This window comes from Phoenix dactylifera, chromosome 8, assembly GCF_051530095.1.
Source record: "Phoenix dactylifera cultivar Ajwa chromosome 8, Ajwa_hap1_PhDact_Kaust_v1.1, whole genome shotgun sequence".
In the NCBI taxonomy this organism is placed as follows: Eukaryota; Viridiplantae; Streptophyta; class Magnoliopsida; order Arecales; family Arecaceae; genus Phoenix; species Phoenix dactylifera.
Window position 1 is genome coordinate 23067668 of NC_143197.1, and position 14438 is coordinate 23082105.

Sequence of the window (14438 nt, forward strand, 5' to 3'; positions counted from 1 at the left end):
TGGTCCTTTGTGTGGGGAAGAACTTCTTTAAAAATTCTCTCTGCATATCTTGCCAATTTCTTATTGATCTAGGTCGCAAAGAGTTCAACCATGTTTTGGCCTTATCCTTTAGAGAGAAAGGAAACAATGTCAACTTGAGGACATCCTCGGTGACATTTGGCACTCTAAATGTAATGCTCAATTCTTCAAAATCCTTTAAATGAAGATACGGACTTTCGGACTCTAACCCATGAAACTTGGGCAGCAATTGGATTACCCCTGGTTTGATGTCAAAATGTCCTACATTATCAGGAAAAATTATGCATGAAGGCTGACTAGTCCTAGCCGGTTGTAGGTATTGTCTTAGAGTCATAACATGGGGTTCTCGTTCTCGATTGTGGTGACTCCCCGCATCTTCATTTAAATCAGCCATCTCACAAGGTGTGAGACATTGCGAAGGAATTTCAGGGGTATGTCCTAAGGGATGATCTAAAGTTGTACGACTTAATCGACCGGTGTCGTCCCTATTCCACTTTAGCATGCAAAATATTTCCCTTTTTTTTTAAAAAAAAAATATAAGTACCAACTAAAGATATCCTAAAACGACACCTTAATTCAAAAATCTATTCTCAATCAATCATGCAACAAAACATTACACCTCAATTTCTAATGTTTTTCTTAAATTTCTAGACAGCTCCTAACTAGTTTGAAGAGGACACCTAAGCCTCCAATCCGGTCTAATGAACCTAGTTGACCAGGTAAGCTCCCAGATAAGTGGAGGGGTCACGATGCGTTCGCAAAGGTCCCACTTAAAACCCATTTGCCTCGAACAGATGAACTGTCTCCCTTATAGGGACAAAGCTTGCCTAGACATCAACTAAGCCACAGAGCGAAATTGGTGCAACTTTCAGTGGTCTTCGTCCTATTGAGCTCGAATCTTAGGGGCCAACGTCTAGTTGATTTTAGTTAAGCTTGGGACATTTATGCACTGGGGTGATTTTTGGGCTAAGGACGAGTGATGAAATCCCGACCTTATCTTTTTAAATAGGTTCAGCCCTTAGAATATTTTATGTTGATGCCTTACACTATATGCAACAATCAAGAGATTTTTTTTTTTAAATATTTTATGGCATGACATTAAATTTCATTGAATAGGTGATCAAGCAAATTATTTCTTTTTTTTTTAAATTTTATGAGTTGAAGTCTGAAATTTGAAATTTGAATTCTGAAATTTAAAATTTAAAATTTTAGGTTTTCCCTCTCTTTTTTTTTTATTAAATAATCACCCTTGATCTTTTCTTAAAGTTTTTTTTTCAATTTTTAATTAGCAACAAGGGTTAATGAGATATAATAACAATATAATTCTGATTCTAAAAAATAAATGCAGAAAATTCAAAACAGAAATTAGCAAGACTTTATATTTATCTAATGGTCTTAAAAGTCTCAGAATGTCAATCAGACCGTTCAGATTATTCAACAATGTGTCTTGCACTAGTTGACCAAATTTGAGTCAAATCAGACGGCTAATTTCTATGATATCAGAGTTTGATGCAAACTGTGCAGGGAATTAAAAATAGTAGTAAAGATGCAATTTTTTTTTTTTTCAAAAGAAAAATACTAACTACTAAGGTAAAAAATTAAATCTAAAATTATGCTAATAACTCAGCCGTTCTCCGGCAACGGTGCCAAAAACTTGGTGCAAAAATAAAACTGCTCTCCCAAGTGCAGGAGAATCGCACAAGTAATATAACTCGGGAGTCCGAGGTCGATTCCTCAGGGAACGATCTATGGATTCTTAGCGTAATCTTTCGATGTAATTTTTAGTTGATCTTTAGAAATTAAAAACAGAGAATAATATGTGATTAAACAACGTTCAAGAATATAGAGAAGGCTAGGGATCCGGAATCCTCCTTAACAATATTACTTTCAATAAATAAACTCGGCGATTCTTGATTAAAGATTAATAAGATAGAGTAGTTCTAATCATGGAGTATACAATCTGAAAACATGAATTCAACATCTAAGTATTTATCGTGCCGGTTACGTCTACGACAAATCAAAAATCGAAACAATCCATGCATCTATATATATATAAACCATAAAAGATCTATCAAATAAATATTCAAGAATTCAAAACATACCAATAGATATAAAACAATTAGAATAAAAGATTAGAGTATACTTGATGAAAGCAACATGACAAGGATTCATCCATCACCCTTTGCCAAAAGGATTTTAGCCTTCCATTAAAAACATCAACATCCCTCCCTTACTCACTCTCTATTTTTTTTTTCTTCTTTTTATTTTCGGAAACAGGGCATCCCCTGTTTCCTTTCTTTCTTTTTTTTCGTTTGAAACCTCTGCAGCAGCCCGACGCCCTCCTCTGTTTCTCCTCTTCGATGGCCCCCCCCTCTTTCGGATCAGAGGTCTCCTCATATAGACCCCCAGAGCCCGTGGAATCGATGATTCCACTGATTGCGCGTGGGGAGGAGCTGACGGCAAGGATCGTGCGTTGCGGACGGCTGGGCTGATGCTGGTGCGGACGATGCGCGAATGTTGCGACGCTTCACGGGTTGCTGGTGGTGTTCTGGGATGCAGACGCGCAGATGGATGGGTAGAAGCTCACGAACGGCTGGAAGGGAGGAAGAATCGGGCGCTGATCTCGGCTGGGAGGTGATCGCGGATGGCCGGAAGATCGTTGCGAGAGGGTCATGGACGCTGGCGGAAGAAGAGGGCGTTGATCACGGATGCTTCGCGGACGGCTGTGGAGGAAGCAGATGCTTGGGAGGCGATCACGGCTGGATCCGGTGCTGAGAATTACGGGGAAAGAAGATGATGCGGGAGAATCGTGGAAGGCTGCAGGGGGCGCTGATCTCGGCTGGAAGGACGGGATCAATGGCGCTTTGGGTGTTCTGGGATGAGACGCGGCAGATGGCTGGGATCGATTGGTGCCTGGGAGCCGATCGCGGTAGCTGGAGCTGGAGGGTGAGAGGACGGCTGCGGGATTGAAGCTTGGAATGCAGTGAAGACGGGGTGGCTGGGACGGGCTGATGGGAGGCGCTGATCTCGGTGGGCACTCGTTGGATGCGGCGTTGGAAGGAGCTGGTCGCTGGTTCACCGCGTGGATCACGGAGGGTTGGATGCTTCCCCTGCTTCGATGCTGGGATGGAAGGCTGATGCGGAAACCAACTCAACAAGCTGCGAGATGGCTGAGCTTGCACACTTTGCGTTGGGCTACTGGGAATCGGTTGTAGGTCGGCTGAACTTAGCCTCCTTCAAGTGTGCAACTGGGGTTGACTCATACGGTTGGCTGGTCATCCGTGGTGGTGCATCTTTTTGGACCTAATGCATATTTTTGCTTTGATTTACAATCACCTGCACCTTACAAAAATATAATATTAATGTAGCACTTTTATTATTATTTATTAGCAACAATACCAATTTAAGTGATGTGTAGATCGCACTTTTGTGCTCTCATCATGAGCCAACTCTGAAACGTATCCGAGTCGACTCGAACTCTGGCACACACCTAAAAATCATGCTATTTTCGTGCCAAACAAGGGATAATCACTAAGTTTATGATCTGATTTGATAATCATCGATGAGAGACTCTATATTTAACACAACCTAATCATCAAAATCAATGAACTAGAAGAGAACATCACTAGGATGGATCAATCACTCCTAATCCTCTCCTAAGCACACTAAATCTCTCTTCACTCAAGGGTTTTGTGAAGATATCAGCTAATTGATCATCAGTGCAAATAAATTGAATTGTAACATCAACATTCAGTACATGATCTCTTATGAAGTGATGTCTTATTTCAATGTGTTTGGTTCTTGAGTGCTGAATTGGATTCTTGGTTAAATTAATAGCACTTGTATTGTCACAATTAATAGAAATTTTATCTTGTTTAATTCCATAATCTTCCAGTTGTTGTTTGATCCACATGATTTGAGCACAACAACTTTCGGCAGCAACATATTCAGCTTCAGCAGTAGATAATGCAACCGAGTTTTGTTTCTTACTAAACCATGAGATTAAATTTTCTCCTAAGAATTGACATGATCCGCTGGTGCTTTTTCTATCAAGTTTACAACCAGCAAATTCTGAATCTGTGTATCCTATTAAGTTCAGGCTAGATTCTTTAGAATACCATAAACCTATATTTTTTTGTTCCTATTAGATATTTAAAGATTCTCTTGACTGCAATTAGATGAGATTCCTTAGGATTAGACTGATATCTAGCACACATGCATACACTAAACATGATATCAGGTCTACTTGCAGTGAGATATAATAAGGATCCTATCATACCTCTATACATCTTTTGATCTACAGATTTACCTGATTCATCTTGGTCTAGTTTGCATGATGAGCTCATGGGTGTGCTGATTGACTTGTTTCCCTCCATATCAAACTTCTTAAGCATCTCCTTGATGTATTTAGCTTGATTGATGAAGATTCCTTCTTCAGATTGTTTGATTTGAAGCCCGAGAAAATAGTTCAGCTCTCCCATCATGCTCATTTCAAACTCACTCTGCATCAAGTCAGCAAATTCTTCGCAGAGGCGATTGTTAGTAGCATCGAAAATAATATCATCAACATAAATCTGCACTACTAACATATCTTTGTTTTTCTTCTTTAAAAATAGTATTGTATCTACATTTCCCCTAGTGAACTCATGTTCTAGTAGAAATTTGCTAAGTCTTTCATACCATGCTCTAGGTGCTTGTTTCAAACCATAAAGTGCTTTGTTCAATTTATACACATGATTAGGGTATTGATGATTTTCAAAACCAGGAGGTTGTTCTACATACACCTCCTCATTAATATACCCATTTAAAAATGCACTTTTTACATCCATTTGAAATAATTTGAAATTCTTAGAGCATGCGAATACTAGTAATAATCTAATTGCCTCAAGTCTAGCTACAGGAGCAAAGATTTCATCAAAATCTATACCTTCTTCTTGATTATAGCCCTTTGCTACTAGTCTAGCCTTATTCCTAATTACAATTCCATTTTCATCAAGTTTATTTTTATATATCCATTTGGTACCTATGATTGAATATTCAGAGGGTCGTTCAACTAGGTTCCATACCTTGTTTCTAGTAAATTGGTTTAGTTCTTCTTGCATTGCATTTATTCAATTTACATCTTTTTCAGCTTCTTCTATGTGTTTGGGTTCAAAATGTAAGACAAAAGCTAGATGGTTATTTGAATTCCTAAGAGATGCTCTAGTCCTAACAGGTTGAGATGGATCATCTAAAATTAATTCCTTAGGATGCCCATGAGCATACCTCCAAGCCTTAGTCAGCCCATGATCCACAACAGCCTCTTGGCTTGATGATGCATTTCCAATTAATTTTTGTTCATCAACTTGTAATGTCATCTCATCAATCTTTTCTTCAAAAATTTCAGCATCATTATCAAGATCAACTCTCTTGCTCGAAGAGATATCACTAGAATCATCAAAAACAACATGTATAGATTCTTCTATAACTAGGGTTCTTTTATTAAAAACTCTATAGGCTTTACTAGTTGTAGAATACTCCAAAAATATATCTTCATCAGATTTAGAGTCAAATTTACCTAGATTGTCTTTCCCATTATTATGAACAAAACACCTACATCCAAAGAAATGAAAATAGTTTACTTTTGGTTTTCTGTTTTTCCAAAGTTCATAAGGTGTTTTCTTTATAATGGGTCTCAATAAAACTCTATTTAATATATGACATGAGGTATTAATGGCTTCTCCCCAAAAGTATTTAGGGAGGTTACTTTCACATAGCATGGTTTTAGCCATTTCCTCTAGGGTTCTATTTTTCCTTTCTACAACTCCATTTTGTTGTGGTGTCCTAGGTGCAGAAAAATTATGAGTTATTCCCTTTTTACTACAAAACTCATCAAATAACTGATTTTCAAATTCGGTTCCATGGTCACTTCTAATAGCTATGACTGAAGTATCTCTAGAATTTGTTACTTTCTTATGAAATTTCTTAAAAACTGAAAATGCTTGATCTTTATAAGCTAAGAACATGACCCAAGTATATCTAGAAAAGTTATCTACAATAACTAGACCATATTTATTTTCTCCTAGACTTGTGGTTCTAGTTGGTCCGAATAGATTCATGTGTAGTAGTTCTAGAGGTCTAGAGGTAGAGACACAATTTATGGATTTAAAGGAGTTCCTTGATTGTTTGCCATATTGACAAGCTTCACATATTTTATTCTTTTCAAACTTTAGTTTTGGCAAATCTATCACGGAATCTCTTTTAACTAGTTTTGATATTGTGTCCATACTTGCATGACCTAACTTACGGTGCCATAACCAACTAGCATCATTATCCTTAGTTTCTTTAACAACTAAACATGGGTTATGTTTGGCAAGATCCTCAAGGTCTACTACATACACATTCCCACGTCTTATTCCTTTAAAAACTAAACTATTGTCATTTGAGTTGGTTATGATGCATAAGGATGGTTTGAACAAAACATCAAAACCTCTATCACACAATTGACTAATGCTAAGTAGATTATGCTTAAGACCATCAATATATTGAACATTATTAATAAGGTTGAAGGGGTGATTTGTACTTTACGTATACCAATGATGTGACCTTGGTTATTGTCTCCAAAAGTCACAGCACCTCCCTTCTTAGGCTCAAGGGTGAAGAATTGGTCTTTGTCATCCGTCATGTGTCTTGAGCAGCCACTATCCAAGTACCAACAATTTTTGTCGACCTTGGCTGCAAGACACTCCTACACAAGCAAATCATACAATTTTAGGTACCCAAGTTTTCTTAGGTCCTTCATGGTTAGTAATGTTGGTTCCTTTTGGAACCCAAACCCTTTTAATTTTTCTCTTAGTTTTTTCTTTTCTATAATCACACACATTTGCTTTGTGTCCTAATGTTCCACAGCAAAAACATGTTATTTTCTTAAATTTATTTTCCCCTACTTTAACAAAAAAATTACTAAGGAGTTTTTGCTTGTTTTTAGGTTTATTCCCTAAACCAGCTCTATTGAACACAGCTCGTTGACTATTAAGTATCATTTCTAATTTTTCTGAGCTATATGTAAATTTTTCTACAAAAGGCTTGGACTTTTCAAGTTCTTGTGTCAATTTTTGTTTTTCTGTTTTTAGTCCATTTAGATCTTTTGTGAGACTCTCTTTTAAGATTTGTTTATTATTTTTAAGTTCTAATATTTCTTTGGTAAGCCTTTCGTTATCTTTAATTAAGGTATTAGTCTTTTGAATTAAGATTTGGTTGCTTGTCTTAAGTTCTGAATTTTCTTTAATAATAACATCTTTATCCTTAACTAATGTATCATACTTACGGAGGTGAGTTTGGTTAGTTAGTTTCAATTCTTTGTTTTTAAGATTTATTGTCTTATACTCGTCCATTAATTCATTGAAGGCATCATATAATTCATCGAAAGTAAAGTCTAAATGTGTTCCGGATGTTACCTCATTATCGTTAGCCATAAAATATAGGTTGGCCTTTTCTTCTTGTTCCTCATCCGATGATGATGATGATGTGTCGGAGTCCGATAGGGTGGAGACGAGGACTTTTTTTTTTCTTGTACTTGCTTTCCTTCTTCAGCAAAGGACACTCAGCTCTGAAGTGCCCCGGCTTCTTACACTCATAACATCCGATCCCCTCATTTTTCCTTTCCTTACCTTTATCCTTGTGATAGGAACTTGAGAGGCCTCTCCTTTGATGAGAGGACTTCTTCCGGTTGATGAATTTACGGAATTTTCTTACAAGGAGAGCCTCATCATCATCTCCCTCATTGTCTTCCTCTTCACTGCTACTGCTGCAAAATAAATCTTTGTTAGTGGAAGCAGATTTTAGTGCTATCACCTTGTTCTTGTGAGATGACTCTTCTTCATTGTGTTGTTTCATTATTAGCTCATGCGTCATGAGGGATCCAAGTAGCTCCTCGAGTGGCAGCTTGTTTAAGTCCTTGGCTTCTTGGATTGCCGTCACCTTGGCTTCCCATGACCTTGGTAGATAACGAAGAATCTTCCTGACAAGCTCACTGTTAGTATAATTTTTGCCAAGGCTTTTTAGGCCATTGACAATGTCAGTAAATCTAGTGAACATGCAAGTGATTGTTTTATTAGAATCCATTTTAAATAATTCATACTTATGAACTAATATATTTATTTTGGATTCTTTTACTTGATTTGTGCCCTCGTGGGTCACTTCAAGTCTATCCCAAATCTCTTTTGCAGAATTGCAAGTAGAGACTCTATTAAATTCATTTCTATCTAAAGCACAATAAAGCACATTCATTGCTTTGGCATTTAGTTGTGCCTTCCTTCTATCATTGTCATTCCAATCCTTTTCAAGTTTGGGTATAGTTACACCCTCTACAAAAATTGATGGGACGTATGGTCCATTAAGTATGGTGGTCCACATCTCATAGTCTTGTGCTTGGATGAATATTTTCATCTTTGCCTTCCAATATGACTAGTCGGATCTATTAAAGAATGGAGGTCTTTGGGTGGACTGGCCCTCAATATGAGAAGATCCAAATGGGGTTGTCATTTTGATCTTTTACTCTTTGGGTAATAGAGTTCCGGCTCTGATACCACTTGTTGCCCAGATAGACAACCCAAGAGGGGGGGTGAATTGAGTTTTAAAATAATTATTACAATTAAATGGTTTGTGAAATACTAATTAATACTTTTTGCAAGTTGATTAATTAGATACTATGTGCAGTGAATGAAATGAAAGTAAGAGACACAAAGGCAATCACAAACACAATGATTTTATAGTGGTTCGGAGCTAACCCTTGCTCCTACGTCCACTCCCCAAGCCTCACTTGAGAATTCACTATAACCCCTTGGATTACAGCCAGTTGTTTTACAAGCTCACAACCTAACTTGTTGTTTTGCGAGATCACAACGAACTCGGTCGGTTTTCCCAAGCTCACCGACTAGAACCATCCGATTGTTTTTCCAGGCTCACAATCAAACCCTTACACGTTGGTTTCAACCTAGGCTCACCAACAAACCTTTACACCCTTGATTCAATCTCCTGATTGAATCAAGGAACAAACGGTTTGAACAAAGACAAACAGAAAAATGGAGCTTCTAAACAAGCAGATATACAATGATATAAATAAGAGAGAAGTTAAGAGCCCTCAAACAAATTTATGAAGATGTAAGGGAGGGCTTCTGGAACTCGAGGTCTCCTCTTGAATGTCTTGAAGACTTGAAGACTGAAGGAGACTCCTTTAATGCTGGGAAGAGTTGGTTGAATGGAGTTAATGGCCCTCTTTCTTCTTTTCCTTTGAAATCCTTTGGTAGATGAAGATTTCTTGTTTTCTTTGAATGGAATGTCGCTTCACTACTTTGCTACAGTTCTCTGTGGCTATTTAAGCCATTCCCCACGGAAACTAGCCGTTAGACACAATCTTCTAGCCGTTCTGCACATCCTGACAATGTTTCCGTTGGGATCGGAGTCGACTCGCGCGATCTGGAGTCGACTCGGCTGCAGCAGGAGTCGACTCATGCTTTTCTGGAGTCGGCTCGGCAACTGTTCCGGATTTGAATTAAAGTGCTCTTCTCGACTGGGAGTCGACTCCTCAAAGTCTGGAGCTGACCTGACACTTTTGGAGTCGACTCATTTCAAGGAATCCATAGATGTATTCTTCAACTTTGCTCACTCGAGTCGACTCGGAAATTCTGGGAGTCGACTCGGCGCTCAGAGTCCGAACTCCCGATCTTCTGTCTTTTGACTCGTGCCGTCCTGGAGTCGACTCAAACTGTTTCGGAGTCGACTCGGCTCTCAGTACCCAAAAAACAGTCTTCTGTCTTTTTTGGGGTAGCGCTGCCTTGGAGTCGACTCGGACTTTGCGGGAGTCGACTCGGCTCTCAGTGTCCGAAAGTTGCTCTCTGACTTTTGCCTTGTATCACACTAGGAGTCGACTCTCGCTTCCTTTGGAGTCGACCTGCCAACTATCGGAGTCGACTCGAGTTCCTCAGGAGTCGACTCGGCTCTCAGGGTCCAAAATAACTTCTCTGTCTTTCTGTCTGTAACTCCCTGGAGTCGACTCGTGCTACCCTGGACTCGGCAGTATCGGAGTCGACTCGCGTTCTTCAGGAGTCGACTCGTTGACAGGTTTTGACTTGGATCTTTCTGTTCGTCTATCTGTTCTCAGTCGGAGTCGACTCGTAATGTATAGGAGTCGACTCGAGCCTGTGCCAGTGCTTCTGATATGCTTGGAGTCGACTCGTAATCTCCCGGAGTCGACTCGAGTCTCAGACTTTGGTTCATATTGACTTCTTAACTTATCCAAAATGTCTTGAACCAAATCTAGAGATACTTAACCATAAATTTACAAGAATTTCACTGAAACACTAGATTGAATTCATTAGTAAACATAAGATATACTCAAATGCTTTGAGCTCATCAAAATAAAATAGGGTTATAATCAACCACTCCACAGGATGGATCTTTCATACGAAAGAAGAATTAATCTCCCTTTGTAGGAATCCACCATCTTACCATATGTTGGGGGAAAAATGGATCACTCAAAGCACATGGTCAAATCGCCGACACTTGATGACGAACGTGATGACAACAAGCATACTTTCAGCAGTTACAACCTCGGAGCGCCCGACCACAGAGCGCTCGATCTCGGCACCGACGACCCCAGAGCTCATGACCTCGATCTCGGCATGACCTTGGCAGGCATGGTCTCGGCCGAGTTAAGTTCGATCGACCTCAAGGCCAAGAAAGACCCAGTCAAAGGGAGAAACAGACCCCCTACTCCACCGAAAATCAAGTCCTCCATATCCGGGATCAAATCTCGCGATCTCCGCCTCAACGACTGTCAACATTTGAATTCACACGATCTCGACGGATCGCCAGCTAGCCCAAAATTTCGGACCGTTTACGGTAATTCATTGATTCGCACAATCACGCCCGATCACAGGTAACCGTTACATCCCCTCCTATAAAAAGGGGGAGAAGTTCTAGGCGAGGGGACTCTCTTCCTCTCCCTGGCCAAAAATACATTTCTACATTACTTCTCTCTATAAAAAATCTCTTTCTGACTTAAGCATCAGAGGGCCTACGTCGGAACTCTCGGCCACAGGCTTCTTGTAGGTCTGCTGGAGATAGCCGTCCGCCGCCGCACCACCAGCTGGAGCTTCTCCTCCTCGGTCCGCGGTCACCCCCGGGTCCAATTTTCAGCAACAGTTGGCGCTAGAGGAAGGCCCGCGAGGAATTTCCTCCGATGCTTAAGTCAGAGAGGGATTTTTTATGGAGAGAAGTAATGTAGAAATGTATTTCCGTCTCGCAAGAGGAAGAAACCCCAGCAGAGGGAGAAGTGCCACCCGACATCGTCTCACTTACAGTATTAAAAAGAAGAAAAGAAGAAGAAAAATGGAGGAACAGAGAGAAGAAAGATTAACAATCCTCTGAGCGGACGTGAGAAGAATAACCTACCGTAGTCTTCACTGGAAAGGCTAACAGTCAAAAGCAAAGGACCGAGAGAAATCGCCAAAAACACCTTGAAGCATCTCCGAGGAAGGCCGAATAACGATCGGGAGAAGAAGAAAACGAAAGAGGAAGAAGACAAGAGCTGCGGCGGCCAAATAAAGGCTTTTAGGGCCAGGCCAGGGTTTATATAGACCCTCCCAACGGTTCAGATCGATAAGTGCAAGCCGCGCCTCCCATCCAGATCGCACCACATGCCGACCTTAGAAATCGAACCAGTGTATCAACTTGGATCGTCGCTTTAAAAGCAGAATCGAAGCGGCGTCTCGTCGAATACTGGAGCCTTATCATGAACCCACGGCTCGAAATCGCCTCGAAAAGCAAAAAGCCGCCGCCTCGTGCTCTCATTGAAGACGCCCTAAAGCGCTCGAAACGACAAAATAATTTAAAGCCGCCTGATCTCATTAGCATGATAAAGATAGCTACTTCCTTCGCTCGAGCTCGGAAACGGCTCAAACTCGGAAGTCGAGGGTAATGTTGGGAGAAAAATGGATCACTCAAAGCACATGGTCAAATCGTCAACACTTGATGACGAACATGACAACAACAAGCATACTCTCAGCAGTCACAACCTTAGAGCGCTCGATCTCGGCATCGATGACCCTGGAGCTCACGACCTCGATCTCGGCATGACCTTAGCAGGCATGGTCTCGACTAAGTTAAGCCCGATCGACCTCAAGGCCAAGAAAGATCCAGTCAAAGGGAGAAACAGACCCCCCACTCCACCGGAAAACAAGTCCTTCATATCCGGGATCAAATTCTGCGATCTTCGCCTCAACGGCTATCAACATTTGAATTCACACGATCTCAACGGATCGCCAACTAGCCTAAAATCTTGGACCGTTTACGGTAATTCATTAATTCGCACAATCACGTCCAATTTTCAGCAACACCATGCAATGCTCACTTTGAGATCTATGCAGACAGATGAATAAAGGAGTTGGGGATGCATAAAGATCTATGCGGGCATAATCTAATGGTCGACGTCGTGAAAAAAAAGGCGAGCATGGAAGTTTGCTGCTACCAGCTCAACACTGTATTTCCATCCCAACCTCATTGCTACCCGAGTGTTCACAATGGCGCACCAGTTAAAAGTCATGGAACGAACACCACTTTGATTGCGATGAGTGCCTACCCTCTTGGCACCCGTCTAGTTTGCTATTCCAATGGCACCGCCACCAACTTAAAACCAATACTAAAAATAGGGTTCCTTGACCCAAGAACAGGACACAACACAACCATAGCTCAAAGGGAGTCCCTTATTTCTCACCATCGACTCAGCAAGTAGATCAAAACAACCACCCAATAGAAAAAAACCCCTCCACAGCTACCAAATAGCAAAATACGAGATCTAAGACTCTCCAGAGCACACAACCATCACCTAAAATAAAGCTCCTATAGGTATGCAAAGATGCTATTGATGACATTTATTGTAATGACCAATGCAACAACTTCATTGGAATTCTAATAGACTCTGCTTGGCAGGAAGCCCAAAGAGCCAGACTTGTGGGCTCTAGAGTGCAAATCTAGGATGCATGGTTCTAAAAGCAGTTGGGGACCCTGAGTGGGATCCACTTATAGCTATCAAGCAATTCCAATATTTTACACCAACACGTCAATGTCGTACCCTTGTGTCAAAATTTCATACGCTATTTGATAAAATACGCAGAACGGCATAATTTGTGTAGAATCTGTTCACCGACACTTGTGAGTTGTGACCATCATGGCCACACTTTTGGCCGCATAACCTGAATCTAGCCCCGCAATGATCCAATCTCGCAAGGCATGGTTGAAATTGTTTAGTGTATTTTATATCTAGGTTTTTGTATTGTTTTTGTTTTTTTTGTTTTTTTTTTTTTGGGTACATCAGCTGCTCCCACTAGTCTTGCGTGAGCATAACCAGCTGAATCTATAGAAAGAAAACTACACTGTGGCAGAGGGATAGAAGCGTGTCGAGTCCAGAGAATCCCTCTAGAATGTTGGGCAACATATGAAGGGACTCAATCCATTTTTTTGCCTTTCGAAATACATGCACGGTTCGAAAAGCACAGCACTCCTTTAGCATTAGCCGAAAGTCGCTTAAAAATAGGTGCTCCACCTCCCCCCACCTCTCCTCTAGTATGCGCTCAATTACCGCAGCTGAGTCCCTCTCAAGGATAATACACCCAACCTCTAGCACACGCCTCGCATAGGAGAGTCCCTCTCACGCAGCCCTGAGCTCAGCATTTATATTATTTTCATCGTCAAAAGTGTACATATGTTCTTTAGAAAAAAAAAGTGTACATATGTTCAAATCGATATGTATGGATATATTTATATGCTATTATATGCATTTTGGTGTACATATACTTGTGCACATTATGCATATATATACACATTTATATATACATATACATATACATATACATATATACATACATACACACACACATACATACATATATATATATACACACATACATATACATATACATACATACATACATACATATATATACATATATACATATATATGTGTGTGTATGTATGTATGTATGTATATATATGTATGTATGTATATATATATATATATATATATATATATGGGGATTGATAACCTACTCTCTATTATGGTAGGTTATCAATCTACCCATTTTTCATCAGACAAAAAATACCCTTACTTTTTATAACTTTTAAGGGTACTTATGTCTTCTTACAATCTCACATTTACTCACCCTCTTAACTCCTCTAATTAATGCTCTCTCCCTCTCTCTCTCTCTCCGGTGTGTGTGTATGCATGTATGTATATGTATGTATGTATGTCTATGTATGTATGTATATGTGTGTATGTGTGTGTATGTATGTATGTATGTATGTGTGTATGTATGTGTATGTATGTATGTATGTGTATGTATGTGTGTGTATGTATGTATGTGTATGTATGCATGTATGCATAT